Source organism: Cupressus sempervirens, chromosome 11, assembly GCF_028749045.1.
Source record: "Cupressus sempervirens isolate cs-2001-9-10 chromosome 11, ASM2874904v1, whole genome shotgun sequence".
NCBI classification, from domain to species: domain Eukaryota; kingdom Viridiplantae; phylum Streptophyta; class Pinopsida; order Cupressales; family Cupressaceae; genus Cupressus; species Cupressus sempervirens.
In genome coordinates this window covers 743234648-743262452 of record NC_143128.1, presented here as the reverse complement: position 1 = coordinate 743262452, position 27805 = coordinate 743234648, and the positions used below count along the sequence as shown (strand labels likewise).

The 27805-nt window shown below is 34.2% G+C and overlaps 1 pseudogene; it reads right to left on the bottom strand.

The window, feature by feature from the left end:
• Positions 1-281: 281 nt before the first annotated feature.
• On the bottom strand, positions 282-27736 carry LOC149531774 (uncharacterized; annotated as a pseudogene).
• Between the last annotated feature and the right edge of the window lie 69 nt (positions 27737-27805).

Here is a 27805-nt window from a genome sequence, read left to right as displayed (position 1 = left end):
ATATATGCATACTTTTGATTTGTATATTTAGCAAATAAGAAAAGAACATAGATTAAATATGAGGGGTTCCAAGTAGGCTGGTTAATACCAATCTCTTTCTACTTTATTCCTCTGATACAAAACTTTAGGAATACTCAAAAAATTATTCCTTCTTGGTATCCAATTAAACATCTTCACATTAGTTCAGAAACCCTAGGTCTGAAACTGAATACATGCATGCTGAAGAAGTTATAAAAAAAATCAGATAGAACTCAACATATCTTAGGAAATTAAAATATACATCAAGCTAGTATATTTGAAATAGGATTGAAGCATTTTACAAACCTTTGTAACTGCTCCTCTAAAACCTCGCACTTGGTAATGGAATCTTTGCATTGCATGCACTCCTCCTAAAGCTCTGACTCCAAAGCATCCACTTTTTCAGACAACCCTTTCATCTCAGTTTTTGTTGCCTTGAATTGAGATTTAATATCTGATTTATGTGAAATCATGGCTGCTAGTTCATTCTCTAATAACTGGTTTAATTCCTTAGCAAATTCAAGCTGCATTTGCAAGTTTGCTAGCATTTGTTCTGATTTAGTAAGTTGACTTTCTGTGTGTTCAAGTTTCTCTTTAGTTGTAGCTAGGACTACCTTTTAGATTAGCATTGTCACTCTTCAAATGTGTAAGTTGTTCCTCCAACTCTGTAACTTGATGCTGGGTGTGATCAAGCTTCTCTTTTGTTATAGTGAAGACTCCTTCCAGATTATCATCCTCTCTCTTGAGACGTATGAGCTCCTCTTTTAACTCAATAATCTGATATAGTGTGTGTCCAAGGTCCTCTTTAGTTGCAGCAAAGACTATTTCTAGATTTGCATTCTCACTCTTGAAGCACATAAGCTCCTCTTCTAACTCTCCAATTCTACTTACCTAGGATTTCAACTCAGATTCCAAAGATGTTTTTTCTACTTGAATGCTGTTAAGCTTCCTAATTATGTATAAATTTCTACCAACTAGTTGAAAGCATAGACTATCAGCCTTTTCTTCTCCTGAAAGATCCTGAGCACTTTCTTGTGTTGTGAAATTATCTGTACTAATTGAATTATGAAGAAAACTAGACTGCATCAGGTTGGGCATTTGGTTGCCAAAATCTATGGCTTCATTTTGGAAGATTTCACTGAAACTAAGAGCAAACATTTTTCTAAATTGAGATAACAAAGATATTAGTTCAACAATTAACTCTGTAATGTTTTCTTTGCATTATAAAAAGTAATCCACTAACTAAGAAAACTCATGAATTCTAAAAACTAGTTTATCAGTATTTGATGATTTAAATTTTTGAGTCTTTTCAGGGTCTTGGGCTATAGATTGTAAGAAATGAACAACGCTGACAATAGCAGTTGCAAACTCTACATCAATAGAACTTATTCTAATCCTAGTATTTGAATGAGAAGTGAAGTTAGCTTTCATAGAAGGCCAGATATGTGTCTGAGAATCTCTAGTACTTTCAGCATCTATTGCCATGGCATATTTGACCTCATCTAGTATTTTGTGCAGGTCTGCACCCTCAACATCAACAGCAAGGATCATATCATGCTTTTCTTTGAGATTAACTAGGGCAGATTCATTCCAAGTGTTTCTAGCTTGCAGAATAATTAGATTTTCTTGTAAATGGTTCATTTTTTTAACAACTCAGAGCATTCCTGATTGACAGTTTGAAGCTTTGATTCTTTTTGTGCAAGAGCTTCTTCTAAGAAAGCTCTATCTTCTTGATTAGATGAAATATCAAAACTTCCTAAAACATTCTTGTCAATTATTTCATCTAAATTTCCTACTTCTGCTTGATCCAATCCAGTTGAATCCATGGAAGCCAATCTCTCCATTTCAAGGAAATCATCCATCAAATCTACCTTGGACACATCACTGAGCTTCTTAGCTTTTCCAATGAACTTTTCCATTTTGATATGATCTAGCTTTGCAATCAGTGCTGAAGCCCATGACTCTACACTAGGGTCACCATCATTCCTGTCCTTAGAAATGGAAGACAAGCTTAGTGGACTGCTTGTGCTTTCATTTCTTGATCCTTCCAAATGCAACTCAAGTGCAGGTTTTCCTTGCCTTCGCCTCAAAGATTCCAACTGTTGTTTAACAGTGGAGAGTTTGGTAGCTATTCTAGCACACATGACTCTAGAAGTCTTAAGCTCACCATTTTGCTTTGAGAGAGCATCTTTTAGCATCTTGTTCTCTTCTTCTATTGCCCACACTTTTCCTGTATGGTATTTAGTTGCTTTTTGAGAATGTTCTTTGTGTCTATCATTTAATGTCTCTACTAAAGAACGTGGTGAACCAACACCCTTACTAAGTGACTTCCTCAATTTGATATCCCCAGACTCCCTTCCAGCAGTATCTACTTCAAGTTTTATTTGAGCCAATGTAGTAGGCCCTGGTAATCATTTTTAAAGTAGACCTCTTAGCCTCTAACACTCGGCCTCTAACTTGGTAACTTTCTTAACTATTTCTATTTGCTGCTTGCTAAAAGCCTAGGTAGATTTCTTACTAATATCCCTTTCATCAATTATTATACCCAGTTCTTTGTTAAGCATATGAAGTTTATATTTGAGGCCAACATTATTACTTTCTAACATCCCTAGTTTAGTTTGAAGAACTTTAGCCTCAGACTCAAATTAGTTTCTGGCTTCTTGCAAATCAGATAATGCTTTTGAATTTTACTAAAGAGATGTGGATGCTGCATTACTTCTTGCTTCTGCCTCATTTAGTAGCTGCTCCAATTCTACTATTCTAGAATCAAGCTCACATTTTGATTTGTCCCATTCTCTAGTCTTTTTCACCATAGCCTCATGAAGCTTCTGTTCTTGTTCCTCTCTTGAAATCCTAAGCTCCCGTGAAATTACCTAATTGAGTGTCTATAATTTTTTAAATCAAATCATATTTGAAGGTTCATGATGAAGAAACTCTGAAATTAGTGCTCAATATTTTGATTCTATCACAAATTTTTGTTTAGCATGTTTAACAAGAGAAAATCCAAACATTATTGCATTAGGAGAGAAAGTATTTGATTTTGTAAAAGTTTGTTTACACTGTATTTATTAATCAGAGAAAATATGGTAATTTCCTCTCTATAGATTCATTAGTACTAATTCAGAGGATTTTGCAACTAAAGTCTGCCCCAAGCAATTCTCAAGTGCCACAATCAAGCTTTGAGATTGTCAAGAGAGGTAAAGGGCAACCTAAACAAAAATCTTCTAGTTGTGGGAAGGATTAGTCCAGCGTGGTGGATTGTTATGGAGAGGATAACCTCAAAGTGTTGAAGGAAAATTCATTGGGACCAAAGTTAAGGTGTGAGCATTTGTCTCCTGTAAGATCTTTCCCAAGTAAGAAAACCTGTTGATTGTGTCTTTGTCTCCACCACAAGAAAATCTGAACTCCAAAACCCATTAAACATAAGAGGCCTAGACTTACATTGAATGAGACTATACCATTTTATGTTTTCTAGAGTCTCCAGCTAGTACCATACCTATAAAAGAGCTATTTAGCTAAGGAAATCAAATACAGATTGAAAAGATTGAAGAAGTAGAAATAACCTCACCTTCTCATGAATTCACTTTAAAATCCATGGGTGCTGGAGACTCCCTAAGACAATTCCGCACAGTACCTCCAAATAGCAGAGGATTTCCTTTGATACTGGCAAATTCCAAACACCCAAACCCCAGAATTAGCACTTCAATCTAAATATTAGTTATATTTTAATGCAAAAATGCATTCACATGTGAAACATAATTCCCACATAGCATAAGAGGGAAGATTGTTCATACATGACGGTTCAAGCATGAGTCATGGGTACTGGCCCAGTCAGATTATTGTGGGACAAATCTCTAAAAATGGGGCATACAGGTTAAATACTAAAACAAAACCTAGCATAAGATGAACCCAAATGGAAAATAAAATATGGATAAAGAGTAGAGCCTTACAAAAATTCTTCAGGAAGTGGACTTGATATTTCATTGTTCTGCAATAGCTTGCACATATCACAAAAATTAGCGCATTTGTCTCATACTGTAATGCTCATACCTTAATGCTCAGGCATTCATTTCAAAAAGTGATGTCTTGTTCTTTTCCTTAGAAATAAGTCAAAATGGATACAAAAATGTTCTTGTCACAAAATTCCCCAAAAAGACCTCAATAGAGACAAATAGATTGAAGTTTGAAGCCATTGTAACACACTTGCCTGTTGACAGAAATGGATATTTTCAGGATATATTCACAATTGGCAATGCAATGAGTCTAATTCTTTTAGATGAATGCAGCTTACATCCATGAAAACCAATTTCACTTGGGTTAAATTTCATTTTGCATATGTTGGTTTCAAGTATACATTTGACATCTTTGCTAGAAATGGGTTTATTAAGTAACACGGTAACATAGAGGAGTAACACAAATTGTCAATGTTTAGTTTCATCTAGATTACCATGGTCAGCAAGTAGATACGAACAAGATGGTTTCATAAACAAAACATTATAAAGTACTATAATTTTTTCCTTAAGAAATGTTAGGGTTAGGTCAAGAATCATGGATGTGATTGCAAAGAAGTTGCATATTCTTAGTGATTGCATATAAAAAATGGTGGTATAATGAAGGTGTAAAGCCAATTTACACACTCACTCAGTATCTTTTTAACTGAGGAAATTTGAATGATTCACACTCATATATAAACCATTTCAAGCAAAGAAATAAACATTCTCTAAACGGGAAAATACAAACCAAAATGGTTGAGCACAACCATTGTCATAGATTCTAAGATTTCTCCAACCCACTACTATCTGCCTCTACTAGTGTATACCTAGTTGTTGTAGGAAGCAATACAAAAGAATATCAAAAGTGTATACCTAGTTGTTGTAGGTAGAAATACAAAAGAATATCAGAAGGGTTATCAAGAAGAAGGAAACATATTTAATCTATAGCAATGCTGGAAATTTACCTACCCTTGTTCTGATTTGCAAGATGCATACACAAACTCATGTGCTAATGGTTATCTTAGGCTTTTTCTTCATCCTTTTTTGAGAACCTGGGTTTGCTAGGTTTTGGCGTGGGACTAACAATTTGTTTGTTGTTTGAAGATGAGCTTCCCTCTTTCTATGATGTTCTAACTGGATTTGAATTTTGCATTACTCTGAAGCTGCAATATTATTTTAAATAGTTTGATCATTTTATGTTGGCTCCTTGGTATTTCAATTAGCTTCTAAAAAAATCCACCCTATTTTGTTTTTTTAGATGTCTTAAACTTTTCTGCATTATTCACTGGTTGACGGGATCACAACTTTGATACCACTGCAAATGTCTTAACTAATAACTTGCAAACTATCACCTAGAGGATAATGTTATGTCAATTTACATTGTAAAATGTTATGTACATATGTAGAGGATAATTTTTTTTAATTTAATAAAGCCATATTGCTATCTACATTAATCAATGGATTGCTCTAATTTCAAAGATACTCTTCCTTGTGTTTCTTTCAAAATTTAATTGTATCTTTCTTGTTGGATGCACGTGCCTTCAATGGACAAATACACAAAAACATTATGTCAACTGTAAATTTGGATTGCAAATTGGATCTCAAGGCTATAGCTCTTCAGGCTAGGAATGCTGAGTACAATCCCAAGGTAAGTGGCTTGGATATTATTTCTATTTTCTATAAAAGTGTTATCATTTTACTATTCATGGTCACTTAGAATTAAATCTCTCTCCATAGAGCAACACACAAGCAAGAGATGCATACCTACAGTAGTATATTGTATGGAGGATTTGAAAATTTAAAAATTTCTAGAAAATGCTTGTGGAAGGAAATTGTAATAAAGCATTTCTATCAACTCCGTGTTCTCCAATAAGGATAAGATTGAAAACTAAGAAAAGATGACAACTTAAAGAATAAAGAATATTCTTGAAGTCTATTATAACAGCTTAGTTGACCATTATAAATTTATAACTAAAATTGCAATATTATTTTACTAATGGGGATGAGAATGAAAAGTCCCCTTCCCATTGTGCCTAGCTTGTAAAATGATTAGGACATCCCCAACCTGATGCCCTCAGATAGTAATATCTGTAAAATCAAAGTTACACATTTCATATATGTAAAAACTGACAGCTACCACCATATTCCAAAAAAAGCTTAGTATCAATAAACATAATTATTGTGTGCTTACAAAATATGCAAGGCCCCTCTTAGACACCAATCCTTAATAAAGAAAGCTATGTGTGGCTACATTGTCTATAAGAACAGTGATGCCTTGTCCTAGCAAGACTCCGCGAACTTTGAGAGAGTATGGAACTTGTCCCTTGGGTGGTCTTCAAAGTACAACCAAGATGCTGTATTTAGTTCCTCCTCTCACTATTTCAAGTTCTTATTCTTCTTTATGAGCTTTAGCTCTTTTGTCTTAGCCTCATCATCATAGGCAGCCTCAATATAATATGGATTTAATAACTGGGTTCCCATAACTCCTAGAAATAGAAGCACAATAGACTTACTTCTCAATTCAACAATGAAATTCACATACCCTTTTATTATAGCATTAGGTTCTACACTTCTTTTTAAAATTAACATTGTATTGATTCAAACGAGGTGCTCTAGAAATGAATTTGTTCCTTGGCTCTTAAGATTCTAGATCTAGGGACTTCTTGACTACATCTAAAATTACACAGTTAAATCCTGATATTCATATGAACTGTAGATAAGTTGAAAAGTTGAGTCTTAAATTTATCAAGTTAGTTTTAATAAGTAGGTTTTTAATTGTGGCTATTTTTAAATTTAGATAGTTGTATGTATCTTTAGAAGGAAGCAGGATTATTTTGATGTTACCAAACAACATTAATGGCAACTATAAGGCAAAATTTATGCTCCGTCAAGATTGTGTCAGTTACTTTAGAACTCTTACTATTACATTTTATCGACAGATCCATACTGTAGATTGGCTTTCTCACACAAGGAAAAGCTTGAATGTAAAATATAGTCAATGGTGTGTATTTGTGATAGTGATAGCAGATGCATTGATGATTATCCTTAGCTATAATTTGAATCCTACAGTTTGAAATCCATCAAGTGTCTACAACCCATTTTTCATGTTGATAGCAATTTAACTTTCTTGCGTATAGTAATTATTCAAGAAACATCCTTAAAAAACTAATTTATGAATGTCTAATCTACTTCACTTAAGCTTTTCCTAAAACTTACGTGTAAATCATTGATGCAAAAAACTAATTTTTTTACCTCTCTCTTGATCGGTAGGTTTTCCTATCATCCTAGTTTTTAAATTCAGCTTACTTTTTGGATCTTTATGTTTGATGAGTATTGGGTCAGTGGTTGTCCAACTACTTCCATGATCCATCCTAGGTATTTGCTCACACAGAAAAAATTATTGCTTAATTTGTCTATAATGTATTTGGCCTTATTAGCGTCTTAACATCGTTTGGTAGAATTAGAATGTATGGATGAACTTTGAGTTATGAGCTCTAAGATAGGAATGGGTAACTATTTATAATGGGTTAGGAGCTTTGAGTTTTAGCAATCTAGATAGGTTAGTCGAAAATAAAGAAAATAGTTTGGAATGGATGTCTCCACAACTGAAATTTGCCTATGCATGCTCTACGAGACAATTTAAGCACCCTTACTTACATACCCCACCCCTTTTTCAAAAAGCCCAAAAGTAACAATATTTTTTTGTTATTTGTGACTTGGCACTATAGTAAAATTTACCCAACCATAGCCTATAGTTCTAATATTCATTTAGTGTTTTGAAGATGTGTTTTGGAGTTGTAAGTCAATAGTTCCAATTTAAGCCTAGTGGATTTGCATATTTTATTTTTAGTTTTATATTTCACAAGACTATCTCTATTCTATAATGTGCACACTAGGTGCGATCATTCATTTCACCCCTGATCAAATATCTCCTTGAAGCAATCTAATCAGACATGGTGTTGCATGTTATATTTCATAATTGAATTGTGATGGGAGTATGATATTTGGGACTTTGTTAAATGAATTGGTATCCTTTCTTTGCCTTTCATAGAGACCCATTGACAGCAATGTCATGAATGCCTTTAGTCAAACAATTCATGTTCTTTGTACATGTTTTGACCATCTGGATTAAAACATTTCTTAGCAAGCTGATTGTGTAGAGAAGTTGCAGGTGTATCTCATGCACTGAGCCAATAGAGTCAAAGCCATTTTTGACATAAAACATTACATATCATGCTTTTCCATATGCATGTCCATCAATCAGCATTCCAAGCTCTGTTTTGGGCATTTTATCAAAAAAATTGATATCTTACTAATCCCATTACACTATGCATTTCAAGTGCTAAGCTTTGTCTTTACTAAGGCCATTGAACAGTTAACAATCTCTTTGATGTTTCTTGTATTTTCTTTGTACATCTGTGCACTATCTCCATGATTCCATGTTTGGTCCTTAGCCTCTTTGCAATAACCACATGATCGCTGATTACCAAATAGTGCCAACATACTATGTGGAAAGGCCCTTTCTAGATCATATTTCAATGCAAAAATTTATCAAACAGGGGCGCTTTGAGGGGACAATGATCATCTTCAACCGTGTGAATTTGGCTCATTGCTTCAAATTTCTTAGAGGATATAGAAACTTACTATCTGTAAATAGCAGTTATGTTCTTAAAAAAAAACCCATAGTCACTATAAACAACAGGTATGGACTTAATGCATAATTCATGAGTTGTGGTTCATAAAAACCCATACTCATCAGCTTGAATTGTTGTTTAATACCTAATGCATTGAGGTGACACTTACAAATTGAATTCATAACAACCATTTCTCATCAACTTAAATTGTTTGTTTAGTACCCATTGCATTGAGGTGACACTTACAAGGTTGAAGTATTGCAACTTCCTAGAAGGTCTGCCTACTCAATTCCGTGATGATCCAACTTTCCTTGACCATAAAATTTTCCCCAAGATTAAGCCTTCTTAGCTTGCCATGCCATTTGCAAAACCTTCAACAAGTTATGTGCCTTATTGCAGAATTGCAAGGTTATTCTGTGGGTGATTATGGTGCAAACCATGGGCATATCATGATAATAGTTGAAGGATGGAACACATGGCATAAATCTAAGATATTTATTTGTAGGTACATGAGGACAAAGAGCAGAGGGTAAAATCTAGTTGCAGGGTCTGATGATGGAGTACTTAAAGACTGGAAGAAAAGGAAGAAGACTACTAATCCAAAGGGACTTGGATTGCTTTGATCCTTGGGAGAATGATGCAGGAGCATCAAGGTCAAGGTTGAAGGCATGAGAAGACATTAAGGTCTCAAGATAACCAACATGACCATGTTAGAACATTTGATGTAATAAGACATTAAGGTCTCAAGATAACCAACATGACCATGTTAGAACATGTCAATGCCTCTTTTAAGATTCATGCCATGGATTAGAATAAATCTACCATTTCTATCTGACATTAATAGTTCAAATTTTTGATGCAACAACAAATACTTAAAACAAATATATGCAGCTATGGAAAACACATAATAGCTTTGGTTTTTTTTGTCTCGAGACAGATTCTTGTCAAAGAGTTTTCTTGTTTTCCACATAGTCAATTTTCTTGTTCATTGTGGTGTTAACAAAAATAGTGAGAAGCGGTTACAAGGGTTTGTTTAGAATTTATTTTGATGGGAAGAGTAATGGGTTGATTGTATTTTTGTCCACACACAATCATTACATCCTGATTTGCTCTATTCATTGGCATTTTCTTTTCCAGTCTTCTTCATCACATTAAATCTTTAGTTATATTTGTTTTCAAGTGAGATTCTATACTCATTATTATTCTCTTTCAATTCCTAACCTTATCCCATTTTTATTCACTTTCAATTCTAAATAGGTTCAATAAGCCTCCTAAAATGATTATGGGCTGTTAAAACTTCTAAATAGACCATCCTTTGTTTTGACATTGTTTTATCTCTTTTCTGATGCCTATTCATTTAGTTTCAATGAAAATGGATTGAGCCAATAGTGATAATGATTTGAGCCAAGAGCAGATTCTCCATGTTTTTCTTTTGTAAAAATAAAGACAGTGCAATAGAATCTAGAGTCATTATGCCCTAAATATTATAGAGCGCTGAAGCATTTGCACAAGCACTGCGATCCATCTATCATTCACTATGATTTGAAATGATCAAATGTTCTCCTTGATGCAAACTACAATGCCAAAGTAAGTAAATTTGATTGTATGGGAATATTTTCACATAGAAAGTATGTTTCATAATAGTCTTGCCTATTTAATATGGCATGCAACTTTTAGATTTTGGTCTTGCTATAACAGTTCGAGGAGTTGTGGACAAAAACTTTTTTCAAGTTTTGGGAACCTTGGGATATGTAGCTTCCGAATACCTTGTAGATGGTATGCCTCAAATACTAGGTTAAGCTTTCAAATTATGCTTATGGCATATCCGCTTCCCAAAAAAATCACATCCTAGGAAAATAGATATAATTAATATTAATTTTCTATGCTGCAAATGCCCCCATGAAATTGATTCACCTCTACTTAGATAATTTTATTTGTACAACCAATGGAAAAATTATCTTTGTGTAACCAATGAGAAGATAATTGATGGAAAAAAGTGATGTCTATGCATTTGGAGTAGTTCTATTGGAATTGATTACTAGAAGAAAGCTTGTAGACAAATCAATGCTAGAAGGAGGCCTATCTCTTGTTACATGGGTATGCTTTATCATTTTATGTTTTAGCTTATGAAATTCAATGTATTAGTTGCCAAGAAAGAGTACTAACATATTTTTGAAGGAGATTGGTGTCATTGGTCTTAAGACTATTGTTATAAATGTGAGTGCTTTCAATGGCAAAGCATGAAGTCACAAGGACTAATCTCTCTTAGTCCATGTGATACCAAGGCACATGTCGCAGTGGTGTTACCAGTAAAATTAAAAACTTATAAAATATACTGTAGTTTATAGGGAGTGAGTTGATTGTTGAATATGTAAATATATTGTAGTTTATAGGGAGTGAGTTGATTGTTGAATATGTTTTGGATTACTTGAAAACAAGTTTTTAAAGGGATCTTGAAACCTTTTACAAAATAGTGCTAAAGATAGGCAGAATTATAGTACTAACTGAGAAACATAACAAAAACAAAATAGGCCAGCCAACCAGAGATGATGACAACAAAGCAATGGGCCAAGCTCCCCAATACAAAGACCCAAGACAACAAAACATAGAGAAGAATCACAGAAAAATAGCTACCCAAGATTTTTGAGTAGCTCAGCTGCTTCCAATGCGAGCTTGTTCATATTCTCTGCCACTTTCTTCAGCTCTTTAACCTTAGAGGCCACAAAAGACTATTTTCTTTTATAGCTGGCTTTAGTCCTTCTACTTAGTCCAATAGGATTCTTTGTTGCATGATGAGCAATGTGATCAGCGAGCTGGATAATGGCTCTATCCTCATTAGAATTCTCCAATTTACCAAGAAGGATCTTGACATGCTCATTCGAAGCCTTAAGAAGTTTATAACTTTGATTAGCAATGCTCATCAGGGTAGAGTCCAAACTAAAAAACCTTGTACTTGATTATTGAATATGTTAAAGAAGAAAAAAATGCCAGTTAATTTATAGACTGTAACTGACTTGAATTTCTTGATGTATTTTTTAAATGTTGAGATGCATATACTAATGAATTTTTGGTTGCTGTAGGCCAAGCCACAACTGATAGATAGGTTAAAGCTTCCAACTATTATGGATCCTATGATTAAAGAGTTGCTGAACTTGAAACATCTTCAGTAAGTAAGTTGCATGCAAAATATTTCTTTTGAAGGGAATTGACATTATTTTTAAAAATACATTCAGTTTATACAATTTTACTCATGTTTTGGTGGATAAAAACTTAACGTTCTTCCACATTTCTTGCCCATTTTATTGCATATCTGAAATAAGACATAATATTGCCATTTTCCAATAGCTAAATGTCTTTAACTATGATTGGAATTTGGCATAAAATGTATTTTTAAGGTTAGATTGTCAGCTAGTTCTGGTTGATAACTATTTGAAAATTATAGGTGCTAATCCTTTCATTGAAGAGAAAATTTATAGTGCACTACATATCATCACACTTACCCAAAAAATTTGAACTAAACTCTGAAAGTCCCATTGAATCTATAGAAGGAAGAGAATAAATTGATTATCTAGATTGAAAGTCATTGTCCACTTCATAATCTTAGCAAGAAGAACATCATAAGCGCTTGTGAACCAAGTATTTATGATGAAGCAAGAAGGAAAGAAAAATGAAAAAATGTGTTGAGTTGAGAGATAGACATTTGAAAGAAAGCCATTGATTATAAAAAGTATTAAGATCAAGTTTCAAAATAATGTTTTAATTGACAAGAACAAAGCAAGATTAGTAGCTAAAGAGCAACAAATTGAAGATTGAGGAATCTTTGCTCTAGTTGCAAAGATAATTATGATTAGAATGTTGACAGCGCTTCTTTCCAATCATAGTTGGAATATCCACCAAATAGATATGAAGTACATTCCTAAATGAAGATCTAAAAACCCAATTTTGTTAGAAAAGAAAAGGAACACATGGTATGTCACTTGAAAAGACACTATATGATTTGAAATGAACTCCATGACATTAGTATTCAAAACCAAATAAGTACTTTCCCCAAAGGAAATTGATTTTTTAAAGACCCAATTTATACATCAAGAAGTCTAATTGCACGTTATTGTTCCTTCAAAATTTTGGTCGTAGGGTATTGGTCATAGCACTAGAGGTTGATTTTCTAATTACTGTAAATAACTTATATGTGAGCTGAACAACTTAACTATGATGGGGTCAAAAGAAATCTACTCAAATCTATATGGATTCTTTCATGGTTTCAGATTCTCTCATTTATTTACTTTGAGCTAGGGTTGTTCAATTCTATTATTAACAAAAACTTTTTAATCATAATGCTTGAGGAAAATCTACTCAAATCTATAGTTCTTTCCTAGTTTTAGATTCTCTCTTTTCTTTACTTTGAACTATGATTGTTTAATGCTATCATCAACCCAATAAAAACATTTTCATCATAATGTTCACTTTGGTAGAACAACAACTTGTAGCCCAGTTGTTCAGTGCAGGGGTAATTCAGGTGTGCATTGCAAGCAATTCAATGAGTTGGGGATTGTCTTTGTCAACTCATTTGGTTGTTGTCATGGGTATATAGTATTATGATGGACAGGAAAATGCTCACACAGACTATCCTATAATTGATCTTCTCCAAATAATGGGCCATGCTAGTAGACCTCTTCTTGATAATGCTAGAAAGTGTGTAATTTTATGCCACGCACCTCATAAACAATATTATAAAAAATCCTTATATGAGCCATTTCTCGTGGAGAGTCATCTAGATCACTTTCTCCATGATTATATCAATGCTGAAGTTGTCGTGGGCACTATTGAAAGTAAGCAGGATGTTGTAGACTATCTTACTTGGACATTCTTCTATCAAAGACTCACACAGAATCTGAATTACTATAATCTTCAAGGTGTTAGCCACATGCATTTGTTAGACCACCTTTTTGAGCTTATAGAGAGTACGCTGAGCGATTTGGAATCAAGCAAATGTGTTGCCATAGAAGATTATATGTATCTTTCTCCTTTGAACCTAGGGATGCTAGGATCTTACTACTATATTAGCTATACCACCATTGAACTCTTCAGCTCATCCTTTTCTGCAAAGACAAAGCTAAAAGAGCTTCTTGAAATTCTTGCTTAAAGCTAAAAGAGCTATACGGCTAGGTGAAGAAGAAACAATAAGAAAATTGATAAATCATCAAAAGTTTGCTATTGACAAACCAAAATATACCAATCCACATGTAAAGGCAAATGCATTGTTGTAAGCTCACTTTTCAAGGCATGTCATAGTTGGAAACCTAACACTAAATTAGTGAGCTTCTTCCTGCTAACCAACTTCTTCAAGCTATGGTGGATGTTATTTCTGGTAATGGTTGGTTCAATCCAGCTCTTGCAGCAATGGAATTGAGCTGAATGGTTACACAAGGTCTTTGGGACCATGATTTTGTCCTGTTATAGCTTCCACATTTCATCAAGGAACTTGTTAAAAAGTGCCATGAAAATCTAGGGAAAAATATTGAAACTATTTTTGATTTAGTTGAGATGGAGGATGATGAAAGGCGTGAATTGTTACAAATGACAGATTCATAGTAATTAGACATTTCTCATTTTTGTAATCACTTCCCAAACATTGATTTGGCATATGAAATAGTTGATACTGATGATGTGAGGGCTGGAGAGAATGTAATAGTGCAGGTCACTCTAGAAAGAGATCTTGAAGGTAGACATGAGTTGGGTCCAGTTGATGCACCAAGGTATCCCAAAGCAAAGGAAGAAGTATGGTAGCTAGTAATTGGGGATTTAAAAAGCAATCAGCTACTGGCCATTAAGAGGGTATTGCTCCAAAGGAAGACTAAAGTCAAGCTTGGGTTTACTGCACCTTCAAAGCTTGGAGAGAAGACATATACACTATATTTCATGTGTGATTGATAGCTTGGGTGTGATCAAGAGTACACTTTCACTGTAAGGTCCATACTAGTACCCTACTTTAGATCCTATTGAAATAAATATGATTAGGAGTTAATTAGGTTATGATTGATGTTTTTGTTACTAACAATGATTTATGAGATCTGAGATCCTATTAGAGACTAAGGTAGATTTTGGTTATCATAAGGTTGATACCCTATCCAACAACACTAGGTTAATAAGATAAGACCACATGGAAAACGAGACTCAATGAACATAGATTATGATGACAACAAGGAAATGATTACATTAAAAAAAAATTGGTTTTAAATAATGATGACATCATTATGGAAACATTTTAACAATTTGAGGAATTTACCCTAGAAATTCACACACAAACTCCTTGTAATGTGATAAAGGTATATTGCTAAGATTGTCAATATGTTTAACTTGATTGAAGGATACTAGTTAAAAAGTTTGCATATTAGTGACTTTCACTTAAGAAATATATACTGAAATCTATTTCATATGTTTTAATGGTTTAATGATTATAAGAAAGGTGATAGTACTTAGAATGGTAATTTCATTATGATAAGGAGGATAAATGTTGATACCCATATGATTGATATTGCAATGTTTTGAATATGAATAAAATGAAAGTTAATTATATATGTACTTAGATGAAAGTTAAATGAATATGATATTCCAATGCTTCTCTTTATAGCACTTAGAACGAAAATGATTAGATGAAGTTAAGCGTATATATAACATGAATAATGAGACATTGGATTTATTCTACACTTATCTGTATGTATTTGTATATTATTTTATTGGGCTACTAATGTTTAAGTTAAGTGACCAGGAAAGTTGAACCATGGAGATAATTGGGGGAAACAAGGTTCAATCTTATGTGAACACAGTAAAGCCAATGTGAATCTTTGGAAGATTCAAAACCTCATTTTATTGTGTTTATTTCATAATGTGATTGTGCATGAGTGTTATAGTCAGAGAGCATGATTAATTAGAGACATGTCATCGTGATGTGTAAAGTGTTTTATGTGTGTGTGTGTGTGTCATTTGACACTTGTATTGTCTATGTGTAAATGACATGTCAAATAGGATTCTTTGGCATGAACTCACTTAACCTAAGCCTAATCCTCATTATGAAATCAATTAACCCACCTTGGAGAGTGTTAGGAAGAGTCACCTTCTTGATGGAATTCAAGTTATAATTTGATAGGAACTTTAGAGAGCCTAAAGTGATTTCCAAGTGTTAATTTTGTGAAAATAAGTTACCCACATGGTAATAGTATGGGTTGGGGGTTTAAATATAATCATAAGTTGGTCTAGGGGACCTAAGAGACCCTCAAAAATAGTCATTTCCAAGCCAATTCGAAAATCAAGTTGTCACATGACTTCTTCCCTCATTACACCACTTGGTTAAGTTCTTATTGGTAGAAAGGTACAAGAAGGTAAGAGGGGTAGGTGAGGAGGAAAGTGGAGGCCTTGTTAGGGAGCTTGTGCAAAACTTAGTGATGATTCACCCACTCTCTAATGGTAGAGACAAGTAGGTTTTGGAAGAGAAGCTTGGGAGCCAAGGAAGAAAAGAGATCTTCATCACCATCTCATAGCCATAGTTTGTTAGGAGGTTAGTGCTTCATGCCATATTTTCTCTCATCTCATGAAGTTGAAAGATGGAAATTTGTAAGAGTATTCTTGTAAGTTTTATGTGATGTATGTGGTGTGAAAATTGTAAATGTTTGGGTATGTGAATGTGTTTGATTGAGTCAGTTTGCATGTGATTTTGTTTCTTGGATTGTTTGTTGTGGATTGAATGATGCATTGGGTGTGAGGGCTTCACTCACCCTTGGGAGGGAAGAGCAAGCCCTGGGTGAAGGGGTTAGTTGGGCTTGAAATATAGTTGAGAACCTTGGAGTATGGACTCCATTGTATGCCATATTCATTCATAACCTGCTTGGGCAAAAATAAAATTAAAAAGATGATGATGTAGTAAGAAGGTTTATGAAGTATGAGATGCCAAGGATGCTTTAGTTGATGGTAGTATGATTGGAGAAAGTTGTGAAAGCCCCAAAAGGGCATGAAATTTTTTGTTTTGTGGAAGCTCTGAAAGGGCATGAAATTTGTTGTTTTATGAAAGCCCAAAAAGGGCATGAAGATTGTTAGTGCAGATTTGGTATGTTATGGCAAGTCTCCTAATTGAAAGCCCACCTTCACCTGATGTGTATGATTCCATTTGTGAATCATTGTGAAAACCTTGGTTGGGGTTGTAAATGTGTGATCTTGTTAGTTCATGTTACTGTGATGATGTTTGGATGTATCCTGGTTGAGCCTTGTTTCCCCTAGTACGGGGGTGGCCTCCTTGAGGCCTAGGTTGGGAGGTGAGCCTCCATGGTTCATTATTTTTACCTCTTATTTGTAGGACTCTATTGGATGATCTTGAAAATTTGGAGCTCTTATTGTTCCTCCATGTGCATAGGAGATAAAGACATTCTTTGTTGTATCCGAGTTGAGGTTATGAGCAAACTCCATTCTATTATGTGAGTCTGAATGTATTGTAAGCAGATATTATTGTCTTAATTAACTGCCAATTGGGAAGGTTGTGAGTGTCCATGTGTAGTAAAAAGCATTTCCATTGTGTATATTTTGATATGTTGATTTCATCACCTTTGTGTATTATAAGAATATCATGGAAGAGAAATCCATTGTAATAATTTAGTTGTCTCATTGTCTTCGATAGGAACATCTCTCAAGAATTTAAAATACTGGATGTTATGAGTGATATACCAAAAGGATTTTCCAAACTAAAATTGATATCATAGAAGAGATAGTATTCATAGAAAGGATTATTCTTGTTGATTGTTATTATCATTTTAGTTTTATTGCATAATAATTGTGAAAGTACATTCAAATTGAAATATGCATGAGAATATAATGTTCATCCTTGAGAAAATAGTTTCTAAACTTCATAATGCATAGATAGGAACAATTCAGATAGTTCCATATAGAACCTTGTCATGAAATGTATATCTATTAGATTAAGTTTAATATTTGAATGTTAAATGAATCACAATTTTAGAACTATATTTAGTTTATAAATAACTCCAAATTATAGTTTATAAATAACTCCAAATTATCCTTGCAATAACTTATCCTGAGTATCCTAGATTACAAAAGAAGAAAATCAAGTGAATAATATAGAATGTATAAGAGCATAAGAATAACTTGTTGTAGGTGTTCATTTATCTTTCTGGATTTTGTATGGGGATGCAGAAATAAATCCTAGGTCTATTACAGACCAATAAAATATTCAAGAAATAGCCATCCAATCCCATGCAAGGTATTAGTAAATGCAATAGACTAAAGTAGATATGACATAGGCTAAGTCCACTTCCTAGAGAGAGTGCTTAATTAAAATATTAATAATAATAAAAGCTTTGCATGCCTAGGTGCCATCCTTATTATAGTGGCAAAAAAAAACAAAACCAAACAAAAAAACAAATTGCAAGTCAAATCTGCAAAAAGGGACAGAGGCCCCACATGACGCCTACCCTTCTTAATGTGGTAATGATGCTAGTCCTTGACGTTGGCACAACAAACCATGTTAGCAACTCATGCTTTGGTGCCTAATACTTGGAAAAAGTGAAAGGTTTTAAATTGCATTCTCCACCCACCAACTCATGTTAAGGGAGGACAAGGAAAGTCATGAAATGTGTAAAAGTTGAAGTTAATGCCATGGTCAAATTTCCTTGTAGGACAAGCTGCCACTTGACTTGATGTCCTAGGGGGATGTGACTCATGTCACCCCACTTTGGGAAAAGAGAAAAAAAGGTATGTGGGCTTCTAATGGGGGAAAGAATTTGCATTAAAAAAACTAATGGATAGTATAGGGTGGCAGGTCTCTTAGTCTCATAGGATAAGGGAGGTCTCATTATATTAAAATTTGAATTTGTAATTCCATGTAAAGTTCATATGTTAATTTTGATGTTGTCAAGATTAGTGTTAGGATCTAAGGATAGCTTGACACTCGGAATTGAAACTTATATTATTAGTGGGGTAGTTGATATGGGACATTCTAATATTATTGGGATTAGAATATTATAAGAGATCAATTATGTTATAGGGTAGTATGATTATAAGATAAAATAAGAAAGTAATTATAAGATATAAGGAAAATGGCCAAAGTAATAATGTTAAAAAAAAAATTTATTAGTTAGTAATTCACATAGATTTCTAGTTAGCAAGTATTCACTAACATGTATTGGTAGTGTGTTAATGTAGTATGGTTAGAAAATAAGTGGTACAAATGGGAATGAGTTAGTTAGTAATAAATCATTCATGGGTTTGTAAGTATTAATGAAGGCAAGTATAATAATTTGTGAATGGACATAGATAAATTGATAGTAGCTATGATAGCATATAAATGATCAATTGAGGAGTAATTAGTATCAGTTAGTGAGTGTTAGTTGGTCCAAGATTAACATGAGAAATTGGATATTTATTGACATATTACATATAGCATCCTCACCATCATTTTAAGATAAATGCAACTTAACTTACTACCAATGTTAATAGCTACATATAGGTTAGGAGAACCATGTTGAAGGTGAGTATGACTAGTGATGTGAACATGCCATGTTAGATTAGAAGGAAGTATGAGGGTAGTGGCATATGAACTACTCATGTGATTACAATTCAAGTGTGAAACTAAGTCCAAAGGATCTAACACAAAGTCTAAAGCCCATTTAAAAAAAAATAGTGCATCACAATACTCCTAATTACACCTCACTAAACTAAGCCCTCATCTGAAGATATTTTTCTCTATAATTAAAAGTAGTAGGAATCAATATCCAACATATCCTATTGAATATAATCATTTCTTGTGTCCCTGAGTAAATGTAGGAGGAATGTCTAACTCATTGATGATCTAGTTGTAATATACATATGTCTATTGGAGGCCATTTAGGGTTACTAAATTAATAATAATAATAATAAGTAAACTAAATTGAAAAAAAAATTAGTCATGTTTCGTCTTGTTAATTTTAGGGCATGACATTCATAGTCAATGTGAATGAAGTAGAAGATGAAGAAAATGCAAAGGAATGAATGTTATTTACCGAGTACCACAGTTTTATAAATTTTGCATGAAGTTGATATGGTCAATATATGATGATGGAGAAAGATTGTGTGGCAAAACTCTGCAACTCAAATATACGGGCTCATAGAATAAGTTTCATCTAGTAACTTGAATGCTTTTACCATGGGTTTTAGTGATACATGATTTCAGTTAAAAATTTGTTAATAAACAGCTCTTGCCATTGGCTTCACCAATCTATGATTTCAATACAACAAATCATTACTAATGCTAATATTAAGATCAATTGCAGCATGCTTGCATTTAATGCAACCCATTAATTGGGAATCAAGACTTTAGCAAACTAGCTGTGTACTTGTGGTTACTGTGTTGAGCTTGTAATAACTTAAATAGTTAATACTATTTTCACAGCGTAGAAGTATTTGGAACCCCCCCCTCAATGACCAAATTCTTCTCATGTTCCTCTTTGTGAAAATACTTGAACCTAGAAAGGACCTTGTCCAAATTTACTAAGTCCCTTATAGAAGGATAGACGTTGAAAATTGAAAAAAAACCTTTAAATTCTATTGGAAAATTCTCGATAATCATCATATGGGACAAATGGAATGAAAGAAACTCAGTAATGGAATGAAAGAATATTAGTAATATCAAGACAATTTGATATTTAATTAGTTAGTTTAATTAATTTCTTAGGCAAAATATATGAGGAACAAAGACATTGCATTAGTGTAGACTATAGTAAATGACTTGGACACTTAGATATCAGGAAATTTGTACTTGTTTCAAATTGAAACATTTAAGGTCCATTTAATTCTCAAGCATTACTGGAAGAAGTAAAGTAGAAAAAGATTAAGATATTTGAAGCTTGATAAGTATGAGATATTTTACACAAGAAGTCAAATTGTGATCTTACTATTAGGATTCAGTTGTGTGTTTTTGAGGCAAACAAGCATATTATGATTGATCAAGAAGGTTTATATTAGAATTACAGTTTATAAAATATCTTAATATCATACATTTGTACTCCAAAGTTGAGTCCCAAACATCTTTGTTGGCATTTGTGCTTTTGAAGTTTTCTTTTGTGTACATTTTGCATTGTATTAGTTGGTTTTCTAAATAAAAATTGGTTCCCATATTTAACTTTATTCTCACCTGAGAACTCACTAGTGTTATTCCAAGGAGTTTCAGGTAGGAATTGTAACAAAGCAAGCATGTGTTGAATCAATTTTATTAGTTTCTATGGAGTTTTATACTGATTTGAATTATAACATTCATGAGAATCCAAAATGTTTGTAGTTTTTTAAATTGAATTTTTGTAAAATGTGCTCCAAAAAAGTACTTTCGAGGATGAAAGTGATGATGATATAGATTTGGATGAACAATTTGGTACTTCAAGTGCTACACCAAAAGTGCCAGAAGAAAATGTCAGTGATGATGAGATTGTTGAATCAGACATTGAACTTGATAATGAAGGAGTTGTTGAACCAAACAATGACTCCCCATAGAAAGTAAGGCTTCGATTGATAACATTTTCTATTGAAAACTAAAATATGTATATCATAGTACATTTGAAGTCTGAGTTAGTATTGCTTTTGGAGCTTCTACATGATTGATGATGTTACCATCAACTCCTTAATTAACATATGTAGTTACTGACATATGGGAAATCTCTCTGTTGAAGTAATTGAAGAGCAATGAGATTCTACCCAAGAAGCCAAGGGCAAAGCAATTGAGGCAATGTCAAATGGTATAACTCTTTGCTAATAGAATCTATAGAGTGGCTGTCATATATTATTTCTGGAAGGGTATCACATAGATTTCCTTTTGCATTTGTTATAATCTCAGAGTTTCTCAGGTGATTTGGAAGAGGCTATAAACCATCTTACAGATCATTGGTGATTGTGTCACTTCTTATAGGATCATTGATTGCCAAGGAGGTCTCCCCAACAAAAATCCTCAACTAGCTTTGCACTTGGCCTTGACTGCAACATTCTTTGCTAGGATTTTTCAAGCAAGCATGGGCATTTTTAGGTTGATGATTTACATGTCTAATAATGCAATAATGTCACTATGCAAGACTCTCAATGTCTGTCCTTCATAGGATTCTTCTTTTATAGAGAAGATACATGTGACTGTACATAATTGAGTGGGAGGCTTGCACTAAAAACTCATGTAATTCAATGGTTTTAACAAGTCCCATATTTCTATTTTTAGTTATGTAATTCTACTTATTTGGGATGGCATGAGAAAGTCATACTAATTTATATAACTATTTAAAGTTCATGGACAACACTAGAATCTTTTTTAGTGGAGCCAAACAGCTGGTTTTGGTCACTAATAGTATGTGTCCAATCATTTATGATTTTACAACAGGTTGGGATTCATTATAGACTTTCTATTGCATGGAACTATCATGGGTTTCATGGTTGGAGCAGCCATTGTTGTTTCTCTCCAACAGCTAAACGACATTCTTGGTCTTCAACATTTTACTACAGAGACAGACATAGCATCTGCCATGAGATCAGTATGGGGACAAAATCACAAGGTATGTTTATATGCAATGAATCAACAACCTCATGATTTGAATACATCTGGAGTAATGAATTCATTCTTGAATAAAGTATATTGCCAACTTATTGTTATTGTCTTCTTGTAATTGTATCGATGTGCAGTGGAGGTGGGAGACCATAGTGCTTGGAATATGCTTTCTCTCTTTTCTACTCATCACTCATCAAGTTGTCAGTATTATAACATAACTTCATGTTTCTCTTTCATTTTTCTATCCATATAATACCTAGCCTTCATAATGACAAGAAGAAACAACATGGAATGACTGATGTCTGATATCGTATTGATCTATTTTTTCATTCTTGTGGCTTGATCTGACGGAGTAGGAAAAATCCTAAGCTCTTCTAGATTTCAGTAGCTGCTCCTCTGACATCTGTAATTCTTAGTAGCATGCTGGTGTTTGCTACACATGTTGATAAACACAGGGTTGATATTGTATGATTTTCTATCACCAACTATTCTATACTATCTTGTATTCATTTTTGCACAATGTGTTCAATTCACTCACGTCTAAGTATGGTAGAATGAATCACTTATCAAATCACTTATTATTATAACTTGTACATGTTCAGTATCACTACCCAAAAGATACTAGTTATTTAACGAGTTTGAAACATGATGGGTATGGAACAATTTGTTTGATATTATGTCTAATTGTTGTTCTAAACATGATTTTCTAGTCCTAAAATGCATGTTTCTTTTGCTAATGTTTTTGTGGGTGGCTTGAAATAGGTTGGTCACTTAAAAGTTGGTTTGAACCCATTGATCGCTGAATTCTTTGTTTTTGAGGCCAAATATTTAAAGACCCTTGTGAAGGCAGGACTGATAATTGGCATCATCACACTCACTGTAAGAGCTAATCCCTTGAATTATGTTCATTGGCTGGTAATTTATTACCTCTAGCTGATTTAAATGAGTCTCGTGCAGGAAGGAATAGTAGTTGGCAAAACTTTTGCACTGTTCAAGAACTACAATATTGATGGCAATAAAGAGATGATTGCCATTGGTATGATGAACATTGTAGGTTCATGCACATCTTGCTACATCACAACTAGTAATTACTACAATGTATTTAATCTGTTGAGTTACAAAACATTATATGACTACTCTGAGTCTTTATTGCATTCAAAGCATGAAATTTAGTGATGGTCCTAAGTTTTCATAGCAATCAAACCATGGATTTTTTTTTTTGATTCTAAGACTTTATATTATTCAAACCATGGATTCTAATGTTAATTCTAGGTTTTTATGGCATTCAAAACATGAACTGTAGAAGAATTTATATGGTCTGAAGGGATGCTGCCCCACATTTCTCATCACCACCCTTGTAGTCAAATGTTGTTCTTGGACTCTTGGGATATTATTATTGGGTAAAGCTTAAATGGTCTTGAATTTTTTTGTTTGCTTTTTCTATTTGGGGTTCTGGGTTTCTAAAATATCTCAACAATGAAAAAGAATGTTTTGACCAACCCTCTAGTAGGCTCCTCTTAATTGGGTACTTCACGTGGGTTGGTAGACTGCAAGGTGCTTCCTTTATTCAGAAAGTGGTGAGCGCTTAACCTTGAGAACCTTGCGGTCTCATTGTTCTTGTCTTCACGCTTCTCAATCTCATGATCAAGCACCAAAATCTCTAATGTAGGGCCAATGCTTAAATAGTGGATGAGGAAAAAAAGGTGATTGAGGATGTGGATAAAGATAGACATTATGCAATTGATGTGTCAATTATAAGAATTATGAAGAGTAGAAAAGTTTTAGCACACCAACAACTTGTTATGGAGTGTGTTGAGGAACTTGGATAGATGTTCAAGGTGAATTGCCTGATTGGATGCTCGATACTTTTGTTTGCATCATTAGTACTTTAGATTTGCTTTCTACTTTCCCACAATGAATGGTTTTATACCTGTGTGAATTTGTAAAAAGTGGTCTTTTCCTTTTTCAATAGATTCTCCTTTATTGGTAAGAAAATGATATACCTAGATAAGTAGGCATATTGATTTATCTTCATAGGCATATTGGCGACTATTTGATGTAATTTTTCCTCTTTGTAGTGTGTAGTTTATGTCTATGGTCCTGATGCAATCATATTTGGCATGGTGGTTCTTTGGAAAGGGAGGAGATCCTGGCAGTGGCAAGCCCAAACTTCTGATTGTTGTTCCTTCTACAGATTTTGGTGTAGCATTAATAAGTTTTATACTGTGCCTAGCAGAGTTGATAAAGGTAACAAGAACTAGACTTTGTATCTATTGTATGTATATAAATTAAACTCTAGACTCCATACCATTGACTATTTTTTGTTTTGCAATGTAGATTGCAAGTTTAGGAGAATGACAACAGGCAATTGAAAAAGCATCAGTAGATATATGCTGGGCCTCTGGACTATGCACTGCAAACTCTTAGAAATGAAATGGTAAGGTGTTAAATTATTGTTACTATTTGGTATGTAGTTGTAGACATGCAATATAAATGCTTCACGGGTATCCTTCATTATACAAGATACTATTTGTTTTTTTCATTGGTGCATAATTTTCCAGGTACAAGGTTTGTTTTGTGGTGGCCTAACTACATTTTTTAGGGAGTCTATTGGAAATGTAGTTTTCTTCAGTACTTATGAATTGAATTGTTATCATATGCTTTCACTTATTAGTACGCATGATAAGGTGAATCCACAAATGAATTCCCAGTCTTCTCAATTTGTCAACTATTCTTCTAAAGTTTTTATAGAAGTGAAATATCCCCGACAGGATTATTGCTTCTTAGACACCAAAATACTAAAACTTCAATGATTAGGCATTTCGTCAAACAGTTAGCACCCAAGGTTGTTTAACGAACTAGTTACAAACTGATGTCAAGTTCTATCCTTGTAATCAGAGTTGTAGTAATACACTATGAGATTTGTCATGAATGGAGTAATTCCTCACATAATTCACCAAGACATTTCAAATGCAAAATATAATCATACCTTTAATGTTCAGGGAGAAAGTCCTATTACATTCAAATGTTTCATTGCTTAACCATGATTCAATAATGGACCTGGACCGTAGCATCATTGTACCTTGCTCCAGAATTTAGCAATGGTTGACATTTCTCAAGCTGCGTTGTCAACTCATTTACCTTATTGCAATATCATTTGAAAACTCTCATGGCCAGTATTGTTTGTGGTATTACATGATACCATGTCACATCAACCACTGAGCTTATTCCCACTCAAGAACAACATATCCAAATGTTGATCTCGAACTCCTCCTTCCACTGCATCTGCCAAGTTCTCAATCAGATGAAGTAGGAGTTGATTCAAACCTGAACATGTGATAGCTCTCAACTTCTTATCTCTGTCTCATGCATTTACCAATATGAGGATCGCGGGTATCTGAGGTTCACCAGTCTCGATTTCGTCCTTCTTCTATTATACTGGTCATAATTTTGATTCAGATGAAAATTGCGATGTTCCCTGAGTAATGCCCATTCTAAGTTCGCTACTGGCCGGGGTCAGGAAACGCAGGGGCAAATGTAGATGGAGTTGTTTATCCTTAATGTTGTCTCTGCAACTAATCCGCATGCGACTTCTTATTAATCAACTCGCTACGATTAATGGTCTTCAATCTGAGTTTGACGCGAATGAGTTTCCCCTGTGGTGTGTGCTAGAGGAAAGCGTATCAACTTCACGATCTACCCTTGCATGTTTGCCAAATCTAAGCTGGCAAAGATTCCAAAGAAACTGTGAGTCCTTCAAACCGTATATCCCTCTACCGTGACTGGCCTTGATTCTAATTTATTATAACTCTAAATCATTCACTCAAGTTCACTTGCGTGTGCTTATTATGTCTTCCGCAAAATACACCTTCTTGTCCTGTTGTTCCACTTCAAAGCCTGCACAATACTGGTTGCCGTTGATGATGTGTCAATTGATGATAGAATATTAAGATCTACTGTAGGATGTTCGGCTAGGGAGTTCGCTGGAGGGTCTTAGGAATTTGCAAGAGATGAAAGATTATATTAGTTCCCACCTGTTGTAGGATTTTCTCCCAGTAGCTAAACTTGCATATAATTCAGACCCTAATGGTTCCAGCTGGCTCCTGTGATCTTGCTCCAGGGATGATGCGTCCCAATTATTACTGCTGATGGAAATATATACACTTCCAGCCGTCGCTAATAAGGATGGATCCTCTTCCTCAATCTTGGCTAACAAAGAACAAAGGCGACTCTATACTGCAGCTATCTCTATCCTACAAATAATTCACACAATGTTCCTCCAATGTTGGCCCTTGGCCACAGATTCTGCCCCGATGAAATGACTGTAACATCACCTCCAATCTGCAATAATTTAGATGATATTTCACACCCTCAAAATTGCGCACCTATTGAGGGTTATCGTTCTCAATGGCCAACTGTGACAATTGCAAAAACCCTAGGTTCCACAATGCACCTGTGATTGAATCACAATCTGAAACCAAAAGGAAGATAAACAACTACTTGATTCGAATGGAGCCCCGGGGTGCCTATTTATTCTTTTCTCTCCATCTTCTCCAGAGACTTCTAGAACATTTTTGATCTTATCTCTTAAGTAACTTTATTAAATATTTTATGATCCAAGTCACTTTATTAAATTAATTAAATATAAAGTTATCTTTTAATATTTATTTATTTGATAACTTTATAAATAATTAACTTAATATCACCTATTTATTTAATTAAAATAATTAATTAGTCGTCCTTATAAAATATGCATTATTTTGGACAACCAGATTAATTAAATTAATTAAATCGAACTGTCACCAAAAATGGGGACATGACAGTCCGCCCTTCCTGAAATTGCTTCTCCCCAAGCAATGGCTGAACCATAAACCAATCAGTATGCTTGGGTCCCAAATGTAAATCTGTATGTCCTCCCAATCCTCATCATACTCCCGTGGAGAAATCATCAATACCAGTATCTGAGAAACTGTACTCAACATCCAAACAACTGACAACTCTGATGAAATTATCTGAAAACCAACTGTAAATGTCGGTAGAAGAAAACATTCTGTGAAACTCAAGCCAACTGAAACATCAACTCTATCAAAACTCAAACCCCTATCAAAATGACACCTACACCCAACTGCACTATAGATATGACAACAGCCATAGGTACTTGAATCACTGCCATCAAATCCAATCTCTGAAAAACTGCTCCGGGTGTGTCAATGCTGCAGGCTGAGTAACTTGCTACTACCAATTTTATTTTCAAAAGATGGTGCCAATCTATCCCATAATGGATGGTAAGAAACTGGAGTCGACCTACATCCACATGAAATAAAATCTTCTATCTCTCTATCAAAAGAAAAGTGATGAGCGTACCCTACCGTATAATGCCAGTAAGAACCTCCAAATTCTGCTACTGGCTCTCGATCGCTGAACTGGGAATCAACATATGGCTCCAATCTCTGACTCTGAGTGACTGTAAGTTGGATAGGTCCCTGTGCGCTCTGCTCAAAAAACCCCTCCTCAAGATCCCTATGAGGTAGCATAGTAGAAAGGACCCCTATAATCTTCTCAACCAATCTGCAAATAACACTAGTATCTTGGATGAGAACACC